This window comes from Myotis brandtii, unplaced genomic scaffold (genome assembly GCF_000412655.1).
Source record: "Myotis brandtii unplaced genomic scaffold, ASM41265v1 scaffold123, whole genome shotgun sequence".
Lineage (NCBI taxonomy): Eukaryota > Metazoa > Chordata > Mammalia > Chiroptera > Vespertilionidae > Myotis > Myotis brandtii.
In genome coordinates this window covers 15,411,176-15,419,187 of record NW_005354291.1, presented here as the reverse complement: position 1 = coordinate 15,419,187, position 8,012 = coordinate 15,411,176, and positions in this window count along the sequence as shown.

Here is an 8,012-nt window from a genome sequence, read left to right as displayed (position 1 = left end):
GTGGGGAGGGGGAGGGATCTGGAAGTCAGAGATGGGTAGGAGTGGGTGTTAACCCTTTACTGAGTCTTGAAGATGAGAGGAGCAGGCCAAGTGCCACATTCCTTTCATCAGAAGAAATAATGGCAAGGCCCTGGGCTCTCCACCTGCGGAAGGAGGTGCTTGGTAAATGGAGAGAAGGGGATCACTTCTTTCCTCTGTGAACCTTCTCTCTCTTGCCCTCCAGTCTCACATGACTCTGAAGGAGTGGCCTGGGTATGGGTCTTCCAGGCAAACAATGCACTTTCCCTAGATAAGTCCCAGGGAACTTAAGGGCACAGAACTACATGGCTTCCACAGCTGCCCAAATGCTCGGACTCCAAGGAAAATATGTTTCCAGGGGCCCTTTACAAAAAGAAATGGGACGGTAATGGTTTTGATAAATGCAGAAGGGGGAGCGGGGGAGGGATTGGAGAAGGTGCAGAATTTAAACTCTATGTATGTCATACAACAGGTTAAAAGGGGTTTGTTCTATGAGTTTAATCACAAAAGCTGCTAGAAGAAAATTCTAACTGGAACCTCAAATTTATTGAGTCAGCACTTTAAAACTATACACTACTGGAAGAGAGACCAGACTTATTTTTGCTACTCAGAAGAAACATAGCAGGATTGCTTAATTGCTCCTTCCTGAAACATGTAGGGAAGGGATTCAGGGAAACAGAAGTCAGAAGGGCAGGAGTAGAGATTTGTTAGAAGCAGAGAAAATCATTTTTGTAAGAAAAACAAGGATTTTATCATCAAAGTAGGAAATCCATTAAAGCCCTGTAGTGCTTAGTCCCTGGCGATCAGAACAGTTGGGGATGGGGTAGGGGTGCTGAAGAGGGAGAGAAGTTAATCTATATCAAGAATTCTTTAATTAGATGGTTAAAAACAAGGCAAGGCAAAACAAAACAAAAAAGAGGGAGAGAGAGTCTTTATGGTAGACTTTTGATTGTTGTTCAAGTGGAACAAGCAACCTGGAATTTGAAACTTAACTTGCATACCATCCCAAAGTAGGTGACAGCCCCGGGCTCCAGGTACATGCCAGCTAAAGTATATCAAGAAGTTTTAAAGATTAAAGGAGACTATGTTGTTCTTCGTTGACCTTTCATTCCTTTTTATGACTGTAGCCAGAAAATTTGAAGCTGAAGTAAAGATAGAGGATGGGGTGAACATGCTTTATTGACAATGTGTTTTTAATTTTACACATTTTTTCAGTTATATAATTTAAGATAGATGTCAGTTTATAAAAATAACAAAGTAGTAGCCATAATCTCAATTCTAATCAACTATCTGCTTTCCACCGTCAATTGTTTTTGGTCACTGCACCCTTTTTAAAATCATTTCTCTATTTACTTCCTTGAAACTATAAATTTTATGGAAGTGGAAATACATAATTTCAAAGTTCTGGACAACTTCTTTCTTCCTGTTTCTCTCTTAGGCCAATCCTAACTGCAGTCAGTGAAAAAGACTTACCTACTCACAAAGCAAACAGAAAAAAAAAAAAAAAAAAAAAAGCCCCCCCCCCCAAAAAAAAAAAAACATTGCCCAGAAATGAGAAATGTTGTTAAAATTTAGGAAATAATTGAATAAGTGATAATTTTCTGGCAACTGTCACAGCTGAAGTCCCCAGAGTGTAGCTCTCCAGCTCTGACTGCTGACCTTGCCTCAGCGAAATATACATCAGTGTCACACACAGTCTTGTGGCCAGATCACCTGACATGCTTGATTTAAACAAAATGGGGCAGGGACTGAAGTTCTGGACAACATGTGAGTCATAACAAACACGCACTACTTCGCCTTTGATTCAGCTTGTCATTTCCACTGCAGAAAGCTTGTTTGAGGATTGTTGTTGCTCTTACAGTATGTTTGGCCCTTAGACTCAAGGGTTCTCATTCTAGGAGATAAGAAATGGTAAACAAAAAAATCCAGTTTCACAAGAAAGGCAAACACACAGTTGCATTCTCCTTTCACCCTATAGGCATGGAAGGATCATCAGAAACAAACCAAGTAACCAAAAAACAGAAAAGATATTTAGGAAATCAATATATAATGTTAAGGTGCTAAGGAAAGGTAATCAAGAAATAAATATGTAAGCTGCCGTGACTTATAAGGGAATGCCACAAAGGTATGCTTTTCCTAAGATGAAAGGAGGTTGCAGCAATTTCCCACCGTGCATCAGAGATACAAACAGAAATTCAGAGCTGAGCCTGAGGATCTCAGCTCAAGGTAGAAAAAAATTAAAACCCTCAACATCCTCAGCCTAACGGAAGAGAAAGGCTTTTTATGTTTTTAGCACATCACACAGACACACATGGGTCATCTTAATCATAATAACAGCCAACATTTTTCAGTGCCAATTATGTGCCAAGCCCAATTGCCCAGTGAAGTATGATCATATGCAGTTGGCAGGTGATGAAACTACGACTTAGAGGGATTAAATAACTTCTTGGTGAACCGTAGAGTCAGAACTTAAACCCAGTTCTGTGTGACTTCAAAGCCTCATTTGACCACTTCAGTTCTATGTCTCTCTCTTATTGTTTTGGGAAACACTTGGCTGGGTAAGGCCCATGATGACCTTCCCAGGCATCACTCTCACAGGCTGAATCCATCTCTATTTTCAGGGGCTGTTTATAATTATTCTAATATTGGTTCAGCTAAAGCACAGCAATAGATGTTACATGTTCTGCCCACACTAACACTCGGAGGAATGGTGCCATGGGTTTGCTACTAAATAAGTGCAGCACACCCTTTTTGTGTCCTATATTTACTTTGCCAGCTATTTTCGTGAATAATTTTTGTATCCACTTCAGTCATGCCAGTTATGATTTCATAGATATTAATCTCAGCCTTTTCTCAACCTTTATTATAAAGTCTTTCTCCAAACTTCCCTTGTCATCTCTTTGGCCATTTTTATTGCCAATCTTCTTCTATTGTGTCCCTCTTAAATTAAGTTGATCAGAATTGCCCACAAAAATGCAGGTGTAATTGCACCCTAACTATAAACCAACAGAACAACATTTGGTTTGGTTTTTCAGCACTTTGCCTGATGCCCTGTTTTTGTTTTTTCTTTTCTTTTTTTTTTTTCTTCCTGGAAGAGTTTTCTCAATGAACAATATTCTGGATCTTTAATATCTTTCCTGGTTTCTATTCCCTTCATCTTTTACATATTTGATTGAGGTCCCCTAGAGTGTTGCTAAGGCACACAGTTCTGAATAAGGCTCCCTAGGTTTAAACCTACCTCCACCATTTACTATTTGCATAATGTTGAGCCAGTTAATTATCTGAGCTCCAATCACTAATGAAATGAGGATAAGAATAGCATCAACTTTATATAGCAGTTAGGAGGCAAAGTAAAAAAAAAAATGTCAAGTGCTTAGAAGAGTAGCCAGGACATGGTGAGCTCTTGATAAATATTAGTTTTTGCTGTGACTGAAAACCTCTCCAATGTTCTAGTTGCCGATTTTATCTCCACTTACACAGATTTAGCAACGTTCTGCACTTATCTCTTTTTTAGCTTGCCTCCCAACCAAAAATATTTTTTTTCAACAAACCTGATACGTTTAATGATGAGTATGATTACTCTTTTGCTCCATGAAACCTAAGAATAAATGGTAAGCACTGAACTTTGGCATTGAAGTATTTATCTGTTGAAGGATAATATAAACATAATCCCATAAAACATTTTTTAATAACTGTAAACATGCTATTAAGGATATAATTATTATTATGTTACATATTTTATATGTGAGTACTATGGAAGAAATTTATCTGTGTTCTTGGTATCTAGAATAGTTAGGCTAGTCCTAAACTATTGTTTTGTTTATTTTTTAAGGACCCTGAGTCTTTTTCCAAAGGAAGTTTTGTGTCATTCACAGATTTAGAAACTAAAACTCATATGTAAGTACAATTTTTATAACAAGGACTTGTACACTGCTCCCTTTCCATTTCCCCATCTAAACTTGTTTACCGTACCTTACACTGCCTGTTTGCAAGTTGGTTCTCCAACTGTGACTAATCACCCTCTTTCCCCCAGTAAGCAAACCACTGGGGTACTCCACTGAAAATTGAATTATCAAATACATTATGAAAATCTACATATAGTCCACCCACAGTTTCCTCCTTATCTGTATGCAAATTTACATCATACTACAAGGCAATTAGGGCTTCTAATTGCTTAATGGAGAATCTTTTCTCCCCTTTTCTAAATGTAAGTGTTCAATGATCCTAGCTTTATGGTCTACCTAAACCAGAGGAGAGTCAGAGTCATTATCTTCTGGGTCTGTGCTAGGTTTCTTCTTGGTTCTGAGTATAAATTATAATCTATTTGATATTACAGTTGTGGCCAAGCAGTTTCTCAATTTGCTCCATTTAGCTCCCTTAGGGCTCTGAGGAATCCCTTTTGCTAGCTCAGTGTTGGTTTGTTTTTTTGACACAGATCAGTTTAGAATGTCCCGTTTAAAGTAAAGCAAAAGCCCAGCCAGTGTGGCACAGCAGTTGAGCATCAACCCATGAACCAAGAGGTCATGGTTTGATTCCCAGTCAGGGCACATGCCCAGGTTGCGGGCTCAATTCCCAGTGTGGGGCATGCAGGAGGCAGCCAATCGATAATTCTCTCTCTCCATTGATGTTTCTATCTCTCTCTCCATCTCCTTTCCTCTCTGAAATCAATAAAAACATATTTAAAAAAATAAAGCAAACCACGAAAATGAGCTTCACAGCATCCAAACAAGGAGCAGAGAGAGGGATGGAAAGAGACACTCTGGGAAAAACATCATCCAAAAAATCCCCTCTCCTTTCCTCTATGAAATCAATAAAAACATATTAAAAAAAATAAAGCAAACCATGAAAATGAGCTTGACAGCATCCAAACAAGGAACAGAGAGAGGGATGGAAAGAGACACTGGGAAAAACATCATCCAAAGAATTCCTTAGTTTTTTTTCAGGGACCAAGAGAACACTGTCTCAGAGTTACTCTTACCTAGAGACCCTCATCACACCCCAGCAATGCGCTTTACTCAGTCCTCCATTCAGCACCTGTTGGGGCTGGGTACTGTGCTAGCTGCTGAAGATGCAGAGAGGAACAAAAGAGAACAAGTCCTGACTTTCACAGAGCTAAGATGCTAGTGGAGAAGCATAGATAAGGGAGAAGAAACGAAATAGAATTGAAGACAGTATTGGTGATCAAGTGTTATGAATTAATTGTCAGAGAAATGCAATAAAGAACGCTAAATACCCCTGGTTAGGGAAATCTACCACCAGTCTACAAACTTGGAGATGTTAGAAGAATAACTGTCTCCACTGAGTAACATGATAGGCTCTCGAGGTCACAAGCAAGAACTGGCCCAGATTAAAGCAAACAGCAACACTGAGTAAAGGACTAAAATGATAAGTCAACATTTCACTGTCTGAGAAGCATTAAAGTAAGTGGTTGTCTTAGTCAGCTCTGGCTGCCATAACAGAATGCCATAGGCTGGGTCACTAAAACAACAGGAACTCATTGACTTAGTTTATTTAGTTTGGTTCTGGAGACTGGGAAGTCCAAGGTCAAGATGCTAGTTGATTGGATTCCCCAAGGGCCTTGTTCCTGGCTTGCAGTGGAGACTGGGAAGTCCAAGGTCAAGATGCTAGTTGATGTGATTCCCCTAAGGGCCTTGTTCCTGGCTTGCAGACAAATATCAGAGAGAGAGAGAGAGAGAGAGAGAGAGAGAGAGAGAGCGCTTTAGTTTCTCTTTCTCTTCTTATAAGGGCACTAATCCCATTATAAGAGGCCCCACCCTATGACCTCTTCTAAATGCAATTACCTTCCAATGTCCCCACTTGCAATACCATCACATTGGAGGTTAGGGCTTCCACATATCAATTCTAGGGGGACACATTCAGTCCGTAACATCAAATGTGAACATCCTACCAGAGAATGTTTGAAAATGATGTGTCCTGTATGTAAAGATCAGAGCTTTCACACCACAAATCAATGCTCTGACTCTGATGGTAGAGGCAGGCTCAGCCTCTGTCCCAGGACTCCTCTTCTGTGGTAGCCTGCAGAAGGGACTCCAGTGTTGCTCAGCCTCAACTACCAATGCACTGTGGTTCTGAGTTTCTATGATAAATTTCTTGTCACCTTGTAAATTCCTCCTTGGGGGAGAATTGAGATGCTATATACAATTTTTCTTTTCAGATCACAAATGAAGAATATTACTCTTAAGAACCTTCTTTCTTACATGACTGAGAAAAGAAAAAAAAATTAATAGTGTTTTCAACAAACTTTAATATAGTTACAAAGCAATTTAAAAGCCTATTCATTCTAATTCTAAGAAATACTAATCTGGGTCAGATGTGTTTCTGTGTTTTATATAACAAGGGGAAAAAGGACATCTTATATACATTGATAATTGAGGGCTTTGATTTTTAGGTGCCCATTTAGAGCTCTAAGGAATGTTTCAGTGTTGCAGGATCAGGGATAAACAGCAGAACACTTAATTCTTTGTAAAAACAGATGATAAGCCCACATGTATAAACAATCTCCTTTAAAAAAGTACTCTTTCTTTCTTTGGTCATTTTCAGAACTATGTACACAGACTAAAAATAATGCCAACATTATTATCCTTGGAGAGTGAGGGTAGTAGGATACAGATAATGCAAAGCAATTATTAATGACAGCTCAAAATGGCATGGTAAAAAAAACCACACACACACACAGGGAACAACATGTCCTCCTGTTAATGCTTCAGAAACTAATTATGATCACTATTTAAAAAGTGATTCTAAAATAAATGCTGCATGTCCATCATGACCAAATTTTCAGAAGGCCTAAAAAATATTGGGCCATGTATAACCAGACCAGGATGTGCAGAAATAAGAATTCTCAAACCAGTGAAACCCAACTGGAAACTGAAAGAGCCCCTAACAACCTCATATGCCTCATGGTTGTTGCTGCCAGAAATACTACCCCAAGGCAGGAATGGAATGCAGTGGGGTTGGAGGCAAGTTTGCAGATATGAACGACCAGTGATGATGAGCAATTGCCTGGCACTTGCAGAAAGTCTGTTTTATTATCCTGTTTTACTGTGGCCAAATGGAGGAGACAAGCCCAGCCTCTCTTCCTGAGGGTATCTCTGACTCATGGCAACAATTAAACTTGTCATCAGAATTGGGCAGGGAGATGTGAGGAGGTTATGAAGGGCTGTAGACCTGTGTGTATCTTTATTCATGTACCTAATATTTTGTCGGAACTCTGCATATTGGTAGTATAATAGTGAAGTTTTCTTACAAGCTAATTTGGAGCATGATTTCAAAAGAGGAAAACCAATTTGCACACCCACTGGGGAGGAGTCTCTGTGTTGGCCAAGCACGACTACATGGTGGAAAGAATAAACCGGGGAGTTCCAGACCACCAGCATGGTACACTTGGTCCTACCAGTAACAACCTGTTTGAGTGAAAAAAAAAATCACACAATATCCTATACTCACAGTTTTCCTCATCTGGGTATCGGGGTTGGCTGTACCTAACTTTCAGGGTTGTTATGAGGTGCTACCATTTTCTAAAGAAAATCTGAAGTCACACCCCCTCTTTTTGCTAAAAAGGGGCCAAACAACTTTCCTGGGTAGCAAATGTTTGAACATAATGACCTGATATTATTAGAGGATTAAAAAGGTGTTTTATAAAGAAGCCACTAATAGACTAACCACAGAACAACAAAACAAAATAATAAGTATGGTCTTTGGGATGAAAGGCTAGAGGGAAACTGACTTCTCACTGTGCATCTTCTGAATTATGTGCCCTGTGTATGTTTAACCTAAGCAAAGAAAAATAAAATGAGTTTTTAAAGTATCCTCTGAAACCAATCCCACTTTGTGCATTTATCTTTATACTAGAAGCCCATTGCACGAAGATTCGCACAATAGGCCTTCCTTCCCCTGGCTGCTGGCACCAGTTTTCCTCCGGCACCTGGGACCCAGGCCTTTGGTCCTGCCGCTGCAGCCGTGGCAAGGCTTGG